We start from the raw sequence: 17,130 nt of genomic DNA, 5'->3' as shown, positions 1-17,130 counted from the left end.
AGACATTACAACTTCTGTGAATGAAGAACAAATTTCTGCTCTTTATAAACTATTGAATTTATAACATTTTACTACAGAAACCTGAATAGACTAAGATGTCATCCCTGTGAATGTTTTGAAAACATCCTTCATTAAGTTGCAGGAACATTTACAAAGTGCATATGGAATCTATTCTTACCTTTTTTTCCTAAAGGATCATATTGTATTAAGTTGTTAAAAATAATATTACATATATATTGAATGACTACGTCATACTACAAAAAGAGAAGTCAGAAACCCAGTCAAATAACACAGGCCTTCCCTGACCTAAGGCCAGCACCTTAGGATGTGTACATCCAGCCTTCTGGGAAGTTGTCCCAGTCTCCAACTGGTCCCCATGGCACCAGGCTTCAGAGGACTTAGGCTCCAGTCCTACCCCAGGTCACTCCAGTGCCAGGTAAGCCCCATTGAGCTGAGGTTCCTATAGATTCAGACTCTAAAGTCCACATCAGTTACAGACTAACACTTGTGGACCCAGGCTTCAGGCTGGTCTCTGTGAATACCAGCTTCATGCCCAGCTCTGCAGACTGAATCAACAAGCACAAGCTAGTGGTGCCAAACTCCAGGCTCAGCTCCTAGGATGAGATGCCAGGCCTGCCAATCTACTCACCCAGGTACCAGGCCAGCCAACACTAGAATTCAAGACAAAGTCTGCTCATGGTCTGCCTAAAATCTACAGATAGGCTAAAGAAGGCTTTCCCAGACAAAGCCAGTCTGAGAAGAATGGGATTAATCCTTATTTCCTCAAATAATAGACTTCAATGTAATACAATAAGAAATGTGGAAAACAAAGGGAATATAACACCACCAAAAGAATGTAATAATTTCCCAGTGGCTAACTAAAAAATGAAAATCTATATGCTATTTAATAAGAAAATTCAAAATAATTGCTTTAAGAGATATTAATGAACTTCAAGAAAATAGAGAGAAACAATTCAGTGAAATCAGAAAACAAATAACCATCAAAGTTAGAAAATAAACAGAAAGGGCTGTGAGAATAGCTCAGTGGTAAAGAACTTGCCTACTATGAGTAAGGACTTGGATTTGATTTCCAGCAACACAAAAAAAGGAAAGAAAGAAGCAAAAGTAAAGTCAGGAAGAAGAAAAAAAGAGAAATCATATATATTTTTATTATAAACATTATGATATTATATATCTATATATTAATTTCTGAAGCTGAAAAACATAATGATTAAGTAAAAATTTTCTTTGGAGCATTAATTACAAAATTGGCCAAACCAAAAAATAAAAGAAATAAACTGAACTCAAATATTATTTGAAAATATATAGTCAGAGAAAAAACATGAATGTAGTATATGTGATTGTGGCAAAGCATTGAAAAAACAACTATTTCAACTACAGGGATTCAAGAAGGAGAAGGGAAGATAAAGTTGGAAAAGATTATTTTAAAAATAAATAAAAGAAGAAAAGTTTCTAAATCCATTGAAAGATAAATATTCAAGTATAGGAAAGTCAATAGTCTCAAGATTCAATCCAAATATGACCACAGCAATGCATATTATAGTCAAAATGTCAAAAATCAAAAAACAAAAAAGAGAACTTAGAAGTAACAAGAGAAAAGAGCCAAATTGCTTGTAGGGTAGAACCAATAAGGGCAGTAGCCAACTTCTCATCAAAAACTTTCAACCCAGGAGAGAATAGGACTTATATATAAAGGACTAAATGAAAAACCACTTCCATTCAAGAATACTGTACCCAGCAAAGTTGTCCTTCAGAAATGAGCAGTTGGCTTACCTAAGAAACAGAAGTTGAAGAAGCACATCACCATGAGACCTGGACTGCTGAGAACTTCTAAAAAGAATTTTCTAAGCTGAAATAAAAGTACATGTTGTGGAGGAGGGGGAGAGGGTGAAAAAGAATTGTGTTATGTATATGTAACAACTCCCCACAAGGAATGTAATCATTATGACTATAAACATGTACCAATACAAATAATAATTTAACTTAAAAAGAAAGTATAAAACTCACCAGTAAAAGTAAGCACATAATCAAATTAAGAGTACTTAAGTATTGTAATGGTGATGTGTAAATCACATATATATTTATTATGAAGCCAAAACTATTAAAAATGGCAATACCTACAATCATTGTTAAAGAATACATAGCACAAAAAGTGTAAACTAACATTAAGAAGTTAAAATGCAGAGGATCGAAGTGATGTGTATGAATGTCTATGAAAAGTTAATTATCAGCTTAATACCACCTATTGTACTATAAGATATTTAAAATAAGCAAGCCTATAGAAGATACATAAAAGATAACTGAAGAATCAAATCGTACAACTAGAGAAATCCACCTATTTACAAAGGGCAAGAGCAAAAGATGAGGAAAGGACAAAGGATCAATACCCAACCAGAATACAATTAACAAAATGATAATAGTAAGTGCTTACCTAACGTAAATCATTATTCAGAATGTAAGTGGATTAAAGTCTCCAACCAAATGATATAAAATGGTTAAGATCATTTTTAAAAGACTATCTAAAAGAAACTAGAAGCTTAAATTGTCCCTATTTGTAAATTACATTATCATGTATATAGAAAACCCTAAAGATTCCACCAAAAAGAACGTCTATTAGAATAAATTCAATAAAATTGAGGGCACAAAATCAACACACAAAGTCAACAGCATTTCTATACACTAGTAATGAACTATCTGAAAAAGAAACCAAAACAACAATCCCATTATAATACCCACAAAAAAATATTTGTGAAATAAATTTCACTAATGGTTAAAAGACTTATACAGTGAAAACTATAAATATTAATGAGAAAAGTAAAGATGTAAGTAAATAAAAAGCTATCCTCTGTTCATAGATTGAAAAAATTAATATTGCTAAAATGTCCATACTATCCAATGTGATCTACAGTTTCAATGCAATCCCTATCAAAATTCTAACATTTTTCGAGAAATAGAAAAAAAATCTTAAAATCCATATAAAATCAAAAAGCTTTAGAATAACCAAAGCAAGCTTAGACAAAAATATAAAATAAAATTGAATGCACCTCTTTACCTGATGTCAAAATATACTATAAAATTATAATAATGAAAACAGTATGGTACTGCCATAAAAACAGATACATCAACCAACGGGAAAGAACAAAGAGCCTAGAAACATACCCAAACATATACCAATTGACTTTTAGACAGTAAGTATGATTTTAAGATGTGCTTGAATGTGAAGTTGATAAGAGGTGCATTCTGACCATTAATCCTGATATGTCAACTTAATTGGATTAAGAAATGCCTAATAGATTAGCAAAACATGCTTTGGGGTAGGTCTGGGTGAGACGTGAAGGTGTGGCCTTGGGTACTTACTATACATGGTCTTTTGCCCATTCATTCCTCTGTGGTACTGTTCTCTCTGCTCCCCAGCCACAGAGAACTGAGCAGCTTTGCTCCTCCACATCCTTCCCTCAGAATGTTTCTGCCTTGAGGTCAGCTGATGATAGACTGAAAGCATGAGCCAATTAAATCTTCCTTCTTTTAAGTTGTGAGTGTCAAATTTTGTATCCCCGCAATGGGAAAGTAGGCTAATACAATGAGAGAAATGCAATTTAATACTACAATGAAATACCATCTCATAGCTGTTAAAATGACTATCACCAAAAAGTAAGAGGACTGGATGTAGACAAAAAGAAATGTTTGCACACTTAGTGGAAAATGTGAAACATTCGCACACTGCACTGTAAATTAGTGCAGCCATTATGGAAAATAGTATGGATGTGCCTCACAAAATTAAAAATAGAATTAAAATATGATCAAGTAATCCCATTACTGTGTAGGTATCCAAAGGAAAGAGAATCAGTATGGTAAAAGTTATCCACACTTCCATGTTCATGTTGCACTATTAATAATAGTCAAAATATGGAAGTGTCCATCAATAGACTGATGGATAAAGAAAGCATAGAACATACACACAATGGAATATTTTTCAGACTTACAAAAAGAAGGCAATCCTATCATGCATGCCAACATGGATAAACCGGGAGGACATGAACTGAAACAAGCCAAGCACTAAAAGATGAATGATGCCTGATTTCACTTATGCAGAATCTACAAAAGTTGAAATCATAGAAGTTGAAAGTAGTAGTAGGGTTGGTGGTGGGGCAGGGCATTTTGCTTAAATCATACAAAACTTAAGGTAGACAAGAGGAATAAGTTCAAGCTATTTATTGTACAACATGATGACTATAGTTAATAACAATGGATTATATGCTTAAAAATCACTAGGTGGAGATTTTAAATTTCTCACAACAAAAAATTATAAGTATATGAGACAATGCATATGTTAATTAGCTTGAGTTAGCCATTCCACAATGTTTATTTATTTTGAAACACCATGTTCTATGTTTATTTGTCAATTTTAAACAATAAATCAACAAAATATAGAGAGGAAGATGAAAAAAAGAGAGAGCATGACAAAGACTAGATTGGAGTCAAGAAGTTTGGAACTTATCACCAGTTCAGCTACCAAGTGAATAGATTCCCTCTGTTCAGAAAGCGTTCTTAGCAACCTTCTGTACTTTCCTTTTCTTGTGTAAAATTAAAGAACTATCTGTGGTCATTAACAAAGCATTAAGTTTGCCCATGTCTAAATTTCTATGGTCTAAGATCATTCACCAGGAATCTACAAGTTACCTAAAACCAGATAGCCTGGATAATCCAAAGCAAATCCTATATTTTTAAGCTATATTTTTTAAGTAGAAAGAAAATAGAAATAAAGGAACAGATGAAAGTATCCAATGTCCTATTCAACAAATCGTGTAGCAATTTGCTTTATAAAAAATTACACCTCTACAGCAATATACTTCAAAGATATTCTGCTTAGAGTTCATAATTTTTTCACCTTTTAACAGCTAACAGAATCAGATAAGACATGTGAAAATTAATCTGGATCCTTTTCATCCTTTCTTGGTTTATTTATTTGCATTTTTTTTTCCTTGCTTGCCAAGTACCATGTGAATATAAGCATTATTACATTACCCTTGGACTTCCATGGAATTAATGAAGTGTCGTGCAATAGCCAATCATAATTTGTGTTTATAGTTTAGAGTCCTGTCAGGCTCATAATTATTTTTAGTGAAGATCTACTAGTTCAGTAAATGCCTTCATTATTCTTAGAGCGGAAGAAGCTGCTGGTTATGCAGAGCTTGTCTTCTCTCTGCACCTTCTTCTTGGTCACTGCTTGTAGTAAACATCCTTTTGCTCCATGTTAATAGAGCTGCCTGCAGAAGGTCATTTATTAGGTAATCACTTGTCTGTGAAAAATCCTAATTACTCTATGTTTCTCAAAGGGAGGAAAATGGCACTGCATGTGAATACTGAATGAGAAACAAACAAGAATGCAGATAAGGAGCGGGAACTTTTTTTAAAAATTGGTAGATCAAAAATCTGTTAAGTGCACCTACACGTTGAGGGTTAAAAAAGAAAAGATACACTATCAGCTATAATAAAGATAAAAAGCACAGACTTTATAGTATTATCAATTTGAAGTTAAAGCAAAAGAAAAATAATTTAAGAACATAACAGTTACATTTTCTTGTGGTATTTTAGTGCCCCCTGCTGATCCTCAAACAATATTTTTTTCTTTCACAATGGTTCCTATATTGCTTCCTGCGTGGACACTTCTTTATTATGGCATTTCTTTTTCAGAGACTCTTTTCTATGTGATGCTCTATGTCAGCAGTGTCATCACCGATTAGCGCCTGTCTTTTATTACAGGAAAAATGTGATTAATCAAAAATGCATATTCACAAGCTTTAAAAAATAGAAGGCAAAAAATGTGAAATTATTACTAGATATAATAACTGAGTGGGTTGAACCAGAGTCTATACCTCCTCACATAGACTATTCTAGAATCAAGATTAGCCCTGCACTGAGACATCTTCAGCTCAGGGTGGGTTAGCAAGAATTAAGGTAGAGAAGGATGTGGAATTTGAATTTCAGATAGATTGATAAACATGATACTTAAGATAAATATGTCCCAAGTAATATTTGGAGCATACTGATACCAAAAAAAAAGTCTTCACTATTTATTGGAAATACAAATTAAACAGGCGTCTTTATCTTGCAACCCTATCCCAAAATCTTTCAGAGAACTTAAATTACTTCTACGTTCTCAGCAGAAGGAAACCTTATGCTGAGGAAGAAGGCTCAGCCCAGCAACCTGGTCCCCATACAGTTCTTGAAATTAAAAAGTCCTGAGACTACTCCACACCACATCTGTGGATATTTTCATTCCTATGGCCCACTCTGGTTGGAAAAGAATATTGCTGGGATAACTGGAACTAGATAAACTTCCAGAGTAGAAAAAAAAGTGAGATGGTATGGTTACTTATTTCACTAACTCCTTCCTTCTGTCAACAAATTCCTTTGAATTTCAGGTTTGGCACTTGATGTTTTTGTAATAGCTGGATATAAAGCTATAAAAAAGATATCATGGACTAAGAAGAAAGTTGTCATTATAAGCATAGAAACCAGTAAGTTGCATATAACTTCATTTTAATATATCAAAATTGGTTTTATTGTATACATTGCTCTAATTTTAAATCATGTGTCCTAATAATAGACAGTTATCTTGGGGAAAGTGGTGTTTCCATTTTAGATTGCTTGGAAGAGTCTTATATTTCATTCACTACAGTGTTTCTGAATTCTTCATGCGGTAGTTTTAGCCTCTTGGTATATTATGATTTCCTAGAACAACTAGATATGGAGATATTCTTTTTGTTGATGTTTTTCCTGAGAGAATCATTCATTTTTAAGGAAACATATAATTTATTTATCAGGATTCAGGCGGCTATTGATGCACATTAACTGCAAATATTTTATGAAGATTTTTTTAAACTTTAAAATCTGGTAACTTGGTTCAGTGAGGGTGAAAGCTTTGACTGAATGATGAGAACAACAAGGAGATTCTCAAGCAGTGTTAAAAAGTGTTCTGACTTGGAGGAATATTGGTGGTTTGGTGACATCCATCTTAGTATATATTTCTAGAACAGTGAGTATCACATTGTTCCACTTACCAAAATGTCATGAATTTAAAGCTGGCTTCAGAAAATACCATCAATGCTGGCTGTGAAATTTCCTTTGACTTAAGTGGAAGAACAATGTTACATGCTCTCTTTTGTGCAAGGATGGTTATTATTAAAGCAATTTAAATCAATGTCAGTTTTTCTGGGCCAGCCATATACTTTGAATGCCTGATTATAGACTCCAAACTAGTTGAATCAGTGATGAAACTTAAGGAGAATTTAGAAGGGAGAATTTAGAAATTAGCCTTTATAATTGGCCTTTTAAAATCTAATTTAGCACGTCATCAAGATCCTTCCATATGTATGAAAAACATTAGAACAAGACAGTGATGACAGTATTACTCCTGTATTTACTGTGCAACTAAATAGTACAATGAGAATATTTGAAATTGGGAAACAGATGGGAGTGTAAGCTAGACATCTTAAGTTAGATAGTGAGGTTGTCATCAGAAATAGTAATAAACTTGAATAGGCATTACCATTTGGAAGGTATAATATACTCAGGAAACAGCATTTTTGAACAAGATAACCTTGAAAGCTACCTTCAACCTTGAAGGTCCATGATGCTATGATTATCAGAAAATTCTCATCATACCTTTAGGATGCATCAGTAGTTGATAAGGAAGTCATTCACATTTTCTGAGGAAATTTTTTTCATAACTGATATCTTTTAATGTATTCTTTTATTTTCTTTATATACTCTTTATACCAATATTTGTTTTCAGAGAGTATTTAAGGTTCAAATGCTTACTGATATAGATAATTTTACAAGAATTAAGGTCAAATAAAGGTAAGCTTTTATAATTATTTGTTGTGACATTATTTCCCAGGTGTTTATTATCTTATATAGCTGGGCACAAATTTCATTTATTATTTTATTTTTCAAGATATTTAATGAGTACAAAGAACATTAAAATGAATAAAGTCCTACTTAGGCAAATTATAATTAATAAGTTGAGTAAAAATAATTTTGAAGGCAGAAAAGAAAAGTAATACATTACACAGAAGATAAGAGGAATTCAATGATGAGGAATTATGAAGGCCCAATGTGAGTAGAATAAAATCTTCAAGGTGCTGATCAGAAAAACCCCAAAAACCATAATTCTACATCCAGTAAGAATGCAGTTCAAAAATAAAGGCAAAACTTTAAGAAAAGAAAGTCCTGTCATTTTTGACAACATGGATGGGCCTAGAGGACATTATGTTAAATGAAATGTTATACACAGAAAGAGAAATACTGTGTGCTCTCACTTATGTGTGAAATTTGAAATAGTTAAGCACACAGGAGCAGAGAGTAGAATGGTGATTGCTAAAGGCTGGAATGGGGGCATATGAGGCATTGTTGGTCAAGTGCTACACAGTTTCAATTATACAAATAAATAATTCTGGAGCTCTTTTGTACAACCTGGAGCCCATGATTAACAATGCTGTTTTATACTTAAAAATTTGCTAAGAGAATAGACCTTATGTGCTCTAAGCACAAAAAGGGGTGAACAGCCAAGCAAAGAGATGATGGATATATTCGTGGAACTGATACTGGAGGTGATTTGATGGTTTCACAGTTGTGCAATTATCTCTAAACATTAATAAATCTGTGTTAAATTTCTACCATTTTTTGTATGTCAAGCACACCTAAATGAAATGATTTTAAGAAAACAATAAAACAATAGTAAAGTCACCAGCAGATTCATTAAAACAAGAAATAATAACAGAAGATTTTTAAGTCTAAAGGAATGATAACATATGAAAAAGCAATAGCTGAGAAAGGAATGAAGAATATGGGTATTGTGGTGTGGATCTCAAATGTCTCCCAAAAGCCACTTGGTGCCTTGAGCAGTGCTATTAGGAGGTGTAAAATTTAGGAGGAAGGAATAGTAGAAGGTTATTAGGAGAGCGACCCTAAAGGGCATCCCACTGTGCTCACTCTCTCTCTCAGCACTAGCCACCAACCATGGACTGAAACATCTGAAACCATGAGGCAACATAAATCTTTCTTCCTTTTAAATTTTCATCTCAGGCTTTTTGTCAAAGTGACAGAAAGTTGACTGGCACATGCAGAAGTAATGATTATCTGGCTAAATGAAAACAAATTGTTTTGTTTTGTTTATCTCAATTTTTAATAATACATATAATTGTTTAAACCAAATATTATATGATTTTCTTCTACAATTTATAACCTATTAAAATGCAATATATATATATATACATATAAAATAACTATTGCATAAAACCTGGGGGAGAATATGAACCTATTTGGTTTCAAGGTTTCTATGTTACATATAAAGTAATACAAATTCTAAATGGCCTACTGAAAGTTAAGAGTATATAGATTGGAAGCCCTCATTCAACCTCTGAGAAAGTAGCACAGATTTACAGCTTAAAGAGTTATCAAGAAAAATAAAACAGACTTCTGACACTTTTAAAAAGCAGGAAAATAGACAATGAAAAACAAAGATCAATTTAAAAAGCAAATAATAAAATGGCAAACTCAAGCTCAAGCATATCAGTAATTCAATTAAACATGAAATCAAAATTCAATTAAAAGGCAGATATTGTTGGAATGAAAAGAATGTACATTCATCTAAACTCAGTCTATAAAAAAAATCTTCAAATATGCAAATACACCTACATGGATGGAAGAAATTCCATGTAAACAATAATTACAATAATGAAGCAGCTGTATTGTCAGCTTTGTAACAAAGATTTCAAATCAATAGCTATTAGTGATAAACTGTTACATAAAAATTAAATATCAATTCATCAAAAACATATTTAAAAACTGTGCATGTTTTTAATGAGAGCATCAACATTCAAAAGTAGAAGTTAACAGAATTAAAGGAAGACATAGACAAATCTACAATCAGGATTAGAGATTTTTTAATTCTTTTTAGTAAATGAGAGATAAGCTAGACAATAAATCAAAGACAGCAAAGGCCATCATGCACGCTGGTCAGAATATTTGTAACTAAAATTACGTTTTCAAGATGAAAGATCATGTATCAGAATCAAGTCTTAATGGTGGTAGTTTATTCCTAAATATATCATTAGATTATATATTTCTATTCAATTATTCAGAAACTTTCAAGGCATTTTCAAGACTTAAAAATCGTTCCTAATAACAAATGATATATAGATAATCCCATAACTCAGCATCATCCCACATCTTACAGAGAGCACTGGAGAATATGAGGTCTGAGGTCAGAAGCACTAGAGGAAATTCCCGGCTCTGCCTCTCCCTAGTTACACAGCCCTGGGTGTGTTATTTAATTTCCCATGATCCTTCACTTTGTCATCTGAAGATGGAGATAAGGATAGTACATGTCTCAAGATATTATAACATCAGCGATATGCTTGTCACGATATTATCATCAAAAACAGGAGCCAAATTTGCTTTACATCTCAGTAAATAAACAGATTTTGATTTGGAAAGCACAGGAAAATCAAATTTGTGATGATCACAAGGAGGCTTTGAACACCGTTGAAGTCACTTCAGGTTTATCTTGCAAAGCTACTGAGATTAAGTTTGGCAAGTTCAAATCGTTACACCAAAGCTGAACCTTCTATGGTTCAGGAGTCTTTGCCTGGGAATACATATGCCTGAGTAAAGTTTCCAATTCTTTTCTTTTTGAAATTTGTACTGTTTCCCCTCCATTGCATCCAAATATTTCTTATTTCTTTCTCCAGGTTGACAAAGAATATAGATTTTGATGAGGAGAATCTTCTCTGCAGAGAGATCAGAGAAGTTTATAATTTTTTCTCTTCTTGATACTGTCTGCTTTAAATGTCACTTAAGCTGTTTACTTTTCTGGCCACTAAATAAAAAATGTTTCTCTAGCCAGCAAGAGAACCTAAAAATTTCACACAAGTTGAGATGACCCACTTCCTGATGGAAGTGAGGTTTCAAGTATACTTTGGGGGTCTTGACCTTTCAGTTGGGACAAGTCTAGTATTTAAATAATTTACCCAGGAATCTTACATGTTTTTTAACAAGTTTTTACTAAAGTTGTTATTGGTAGCAATCAGGAAAGTCTTCTTAAGGAGATAAATTTTGAGAATATTCTTACCAAGTGTTCTCATTATGAGTTTGTCAAGATACATACTTAACTTCCAGAAGAAGGAAAGTGTATTTATCTTTAGGAGCTTATTTTTTGAGGGGCTTTATTTTTGAGGGACTTATTAAATTGCCTTTGAACTGTTTGTAAAAGATAAACTATACCAACCCTTTTCTCAATACAAATAGACTTGTTTAACAAAATTTTTAAATGAAGAGAATTTTTCATTGTATAAAACACAAGTGCTCATACTAGAAGAATGTTTACCAAGGATAGAGAATGTTACTCTATAATAATTTGTGAACTCCCAAAGTAAAGCCAAAAGTGAAGGCAACTGAGATCTTGAAAATTACTCCTCACAGTCTAACACTCAATTTGTCTGTATTGGCCTTAAGGTAAATGACTGTGTTGAAGATAAAAGTCTCAGCTTCCCTTATATTGGCAGAATTTGAATGGCTAAACCATAATCAATTATTATAATGAAAGCAAATTTTGAAATGTAGATGGACATGAGCAGAGCCTCAAAATGCTGTAGGCAATTACAATAACCACATAAGCGAAGACAATATGTTTCTGGCTGTCATTTACTCATGACTTGCTGTTATAACATCCTGCAAGGTATTGCTCAGATGCTAGGCTGGATGTTTGCGACATTAAGACAAAGCTATTTCTAACAGTGTCTCACATATATATAATAATAAAAAGCCTATAGGGCCAGGTATGTAGCTCAGTGGCACAGCACCTGCCTGGCAAGCACAGGGTTCTGAATTTGATCCCCAGTACCAAAACTAAAACAATGATAATAATAATAATTAATAATAATAATAATAATAGGCCTAAGACTAAACCCTATGCTTTAAAACTGACATTTATATTTATTTTTAATATGTATTATATTTTAATATTAATTTGTTATTTAGCTTTAATATAATAAATTAGGAAAACAATAAAAGCTATGCTTTATTTAGAATTTTGGTAAATTTCAGTTCTTTTTAAATGAAAAAAGGGTGTCAAGTAGCTGTGCTGTTTTACTTAAAAATAAAAGGCTCATCTTCCTGCACCAGTAATGCACTTTGTTCCATCCTGGATTTCACAGGCTAAACTGATTAGCAGCACACCAACAACTGTGAAAATTTTTCAAAAGAACTAGAGAAGGGAAAACAGGATGTTGTAAGAAAGTCACATAAAGAACAGTGAATTATACTTAGGTACTTTGCATCCTAGAGCTCATAAAAAATCCATTGCTTTTTCCTCTCAACTCACTGAGAGGGATACTTCATCATCAAATATCTCTGAAAGTAAGGCATCCTGCCGGCTTTATTTTATTAAACAAGGAACAAAACATGTTACTTTATTAGAGTTGTTTCAAGAATGCATCAAAGCTGTAGACTTTCAACAGAAATCAAAGAACTGAAAAAAATCACAAAATATCAAGCCCTCCCCCAAATATAATTGACTATAATTAATACAGAGTTGAGACACAAAGGTAGAAATATCACTAAACTCTATGCCAAAATGATTATGTGTTTAATTTTCCTATAACCACAATATCATGATATTCTTTTCATTGAGCTGTTTATGATTCTCATTATACAGCAATATGATGATTGTTGGGAAATCGCTTCCGGGATTTTTAAGAGCTCTCTGTGAATCATATACTCAATCTAGGTGAATTTTCCCATCAGGATTTACCATGTAACATCCATGTCTCGATCATCATTGTATTCATCTGGGTTGCAAATGTGAGTAGCTCAAGCAGGAATGAGCTCAGTTCCATTTTCCTCCTAAGGAAATGAGGAATTTCAAGCAGGCAACAGATCACACATTGGGCTTTGGAGTGCCCCACCATGGCTCCTGGCCCTCTCCTGTCTCCTTCCAGTCCCGTCCTGGTGAGCCTCACCTCTCCCAATGTTTGAGCTCATCACTGGGTTATTTTTTTAATATAATATAGATAAAATAAGAAGAGAAATAAGTAGTTTTCAATTTTTCACATATTTCCCTTAAACTTTGGGACAGTGACCAGGGAAGGTATGATTATCTGTACTATATTAGTAGGATGGGCAATAAATGTGAGAATTAAAAATATAGGCTCTGAAATCGTACAAATACTGGAATCACCTCTGTCATTTAATGAAATGTACAGCAGGTACATTAACCTATGAACTATTCCTTAACTTGCAAAATGAGGATAACCTAGATCATCTTTTTAGAGATCACCCTGCCACATTTTCCAGCCATTCACTCTGCTATAGTGTGTTTCCAATTACAAGATGCTTCAAGAATAAAAATGCTGGGAAAGGAAAACAGAGTTGGAGAGGAGAGAGAATGTATGGATTATCCCCTCAATACCATAAACTCACCCATATACTCAGACTCCAAAAATTAAGAAATGAGCTGGCACAATTTCTGCTGAGCTTAACTGCTCCTACTACTCCTAAAACAGGTCTTTTATGTTGTACTTTCTCTAACTTTTGCCTCTGATATGTTGTTTTCATTCATAAACGTACTACGGCCTGATAAATTCAATTAGGACTTGAACTGGCTTTATATTGACTATGAGCATTTCAAATTTTCAAATGGGCAAACAGCCTAATTTTACAGCCTCAAACACCTTGTCGGGGCTGAACTGTAAAACCCACCAGGAGGATGAGGTAGTTCTTGATGCAGGTTGCAAACTTCCCCTTTTGAACAACAGAGTTTAATTCAGGCTTGTGAACTATTTGCCAAGACAGCCACGCAGTAGCTTCAGTGGTCAACCTCAGTATTCTCCAGGGGCCCCACTACATCACAGGGACATAGAATGTTCTACCCTCTTAAAGAACATGGACTCGGGTGTGTGGAAAGCACAGGCTCAATAAAACAGCTCCATTTAACATTAGGCCAATATGCATCATAAAAGTTATCTTTGAAAACTCTGTATCATAACTTTAGTGACAGACTCCAGCAACAAACAACATAGCACAGAAACAACAATGCCTTAAGTTTTCACAGCCTGTCATGATAGCTCATTTTCCTAAAGCTCTTTTGAGTCTCTTTCCTTAAGATGATATGTGAGAAACTTCTAAATTCATAATGTCTCTTATTCCCAATCCTCCTTGGAATTAAAAAATAAATAAATAAAATAACAATCAAACACAGAAATGGACCATTTATGATCATTTCAAGGTAGTCAGCATTAGCTAGCCCCTCATGACAAGACTAACAATAATGTGCTCGATGTCAGATTACACTTCAATAAAACAGAACTACTAGCTGTTAAATATGTTGTATGACCTTTTAAGCTGTCCTATATTTTGGCCCAGTATTCTTTTCAGAATCACCATGTTAAATAAAATTTATAAAACCCTATTGTTTTGGACAAGCTTCCTCCTCTAGACTCTAACAGACCAGATCAGACCAGAATGGAGTCACTCATTTGGAGCCACAAATAATTGTCCCTGGAAGGAACTAATTAAAAAAAAAAAAAAAAAACAGCAGACTCACAGCAACCAAATGAAAGGAACCTAGCTTACCTGAGCCCACATATTAAAAGTCTCCTCTCTTTTAACCCTATGCAGAAAGCAACTTTGAAACTACCAACCTGCTTTTGTTCTCTATTTCTGCTTTCTTCAGTCTTTTTTCTGTCTATAAAGCTAAAATCTGCCTCTTGGCTCACTGGAATACTCATGGTAATGAGGTGTTGCCCTATAATTGAATTGTAAATAAAAGGGAATCAAGGTCTTTAAATAAAATTTGCTTATTTTGTCTTTTGAGAACTTTGATGTGTGGAAACAATAAATGTATTTTTCAACCATCCTATGCTTAATGATACTATGAAATCATTAAAGGGATACTGAAATCTTAAAAATAATCATCTTAAAAATTTAGAGCCTTCAGCACAATAAGTGGCTAGGACCAGGTTTTGGATAATTTTGTGACTTATAGCTAATATTGAGTATGTAAATATGTATTGACCTAGACTCTAACTTAGAAATAGCACAACCTTGGTAAGTAGGATAAGCTTAGAAGTTTAGGATGCAAAAATGAGTAAAATGAAATAACTATAGAGATAAAATGCTTTATCTCTCACTGCCAACCAAAAACAAATTTATAAATTGTTAGAGGAAATGTCAAGGTGAAAAATTCTGATAATTAAGGCAGTGTTTATCTCCCCTTCTGCACATAACTACATAGCTTTTTATACAACAAGGAGCTGCAGATGTGAGAAATGTGTACTATTAGGAAGAAAGGGAACCTAACGGAAGGGTTGCTCCAGCAGACCTATACATAAAAGGAAATTGCGAAGATAATATCATTATGAATGCTTAAAATGTATGTGCTCTCCTATTCTCCTCTCCCCATTCCTACTACCTCCCACTTCTACCTTTCATGCCAACATCTTTATCAGCTTTTGTCTTCATTTTGTGAAACAAAAGCCAGAAAAGAATAGTAGAAATGATTACGTAAACGCAAAAATGTCTATTTTTGACCAGAAGTGACATTATTCTCCTCATTCCAACTGGATCTGATTCAGAAAGCAAGAGAAGAAGGGGAAGAAATGAGCTTCATTTAAATATAAAATGAGGCAAGGGTATAAATTGTACCTTTTCAACGGGGACTAACTTTGCATTTCTTTTTTATGTTTTTGTATCAAAACAGCTAACATCTCAGCAAACAAGCTGTTTCTGTTTTTGTCAACTATCATGAAAAGCAGTGTAGAACAGAAGTTGCTTTCTGAATAAAATATGGTGGATTGAAAGATATTTACCATCCAAAGGTATATTCTGAAACAGCCATTATACAGATTTACTGAGCTGGAGTTAAGAATTCTAAATTCTCCTCTCTAGTCTGTTACTATCATTGATGTTGACTATCAGTACCGTCTTCTATATTGTTAAACTGTTCCCTTGTTTGCAAGTTGGTCATCCTTTAAAGCTTCATTAAGTCTGACAAGCCACAAACAAAGACATAGCGTCTTTCTCGTTAATCTTTTAAGAGGCAATATAACTTAATGGTTCAGATCTCTCATGACAGGGCCAGGGATTTAGCTCAGTGGTTCCACTGCCTGCCTTGCAAGCACAAGGTCCCGACTTCAATCCCCAGTACCAAAAAAAAAAAAAAAGATATGAGTTAAGGATATCTTTGCTTGCATTTTAGTCCTATCACTTACTAACTGAATAGTGTCACACACATATCTTTCAAGTCTTCATCTGCAAAATCAAAAACATTATTGTATGGATTTAATTTTAGATGCACTAATTTTTAAAATTTGTGAATTGGCCATACATGCCAGGAACTGTTCTAAACACTTGAAATACAGTGATCAAAAAGATACGCAAGCTTTTGCCCTGCAAACTTAGATTCCAATAAGCAAAGAAGTAAACAAGATAATTTTCATAATACGTAAATAAAATAAAAAGATCTTTATGTTAAAAAGTATTTAAATGAGAGGGGCATTGTAGATGGCATATGACCTCTCAAAGGAGGTGATAATTGACACCAGACATAGAAGGATGGAAGACCTAGCCTAAACTCTGGAGTAAAATGTTCTAGGCATGGGCATTCAAAGGTTTAAAAGTTCTAAAAGTTATTTAGAAAAGTACCAAAGGCCAGAACAAAGTGAGCTGGGGAACAAATAGTAGATGAAGCGATCCTAGCAGTAGACTAGGTTGGTATAGACAGAGTTGCCTGTAGACTGTGCTTGGAAAGCGTGGAGATTATATGGGTGCCTTCCACTTACCTTTCCAAATCCCATCTCCATCCTTATTGCCGTGACCAGGAGGCTGATTTCTACTGCAATGGAAATACTCTTTTCACTTAGATTTGCCAATGTAGGCTACTAGCAGGAGTTCGGAAGGGTGGAGCAGAGTGATGAAGGAGTATCTGCTCTTCAAACCGCTTTCCTGTTAAGTAGCTTTCTTCTATGAAAACCATAAGTCCCATTAGTTCTCTTTCTCCACACTGCTACTTCCTTCGGGTTCCTATAAATGATCCCTTCCCCTTAT

This window comes from Heterocephalus glaber, unplaced genomic scaffold (assembly GCF_053883595.1).
Source record: "Heterocephalus glaber isolate CG9 unplaced genomic scaffold, H.glaber_assembly_v1.0 deba00000122, whole genome shotgun sequence".
Classification (NCBI taxonomy): domain Eukaryota; kingdom Metazoa; phylum Chordata; class Mammalia; order Rodentia; family Bathyergidae; genus Heterocephalus; species Heterocephalus glaber.
Note: the sequence above shows the minus strand (reverse complement) of the source record.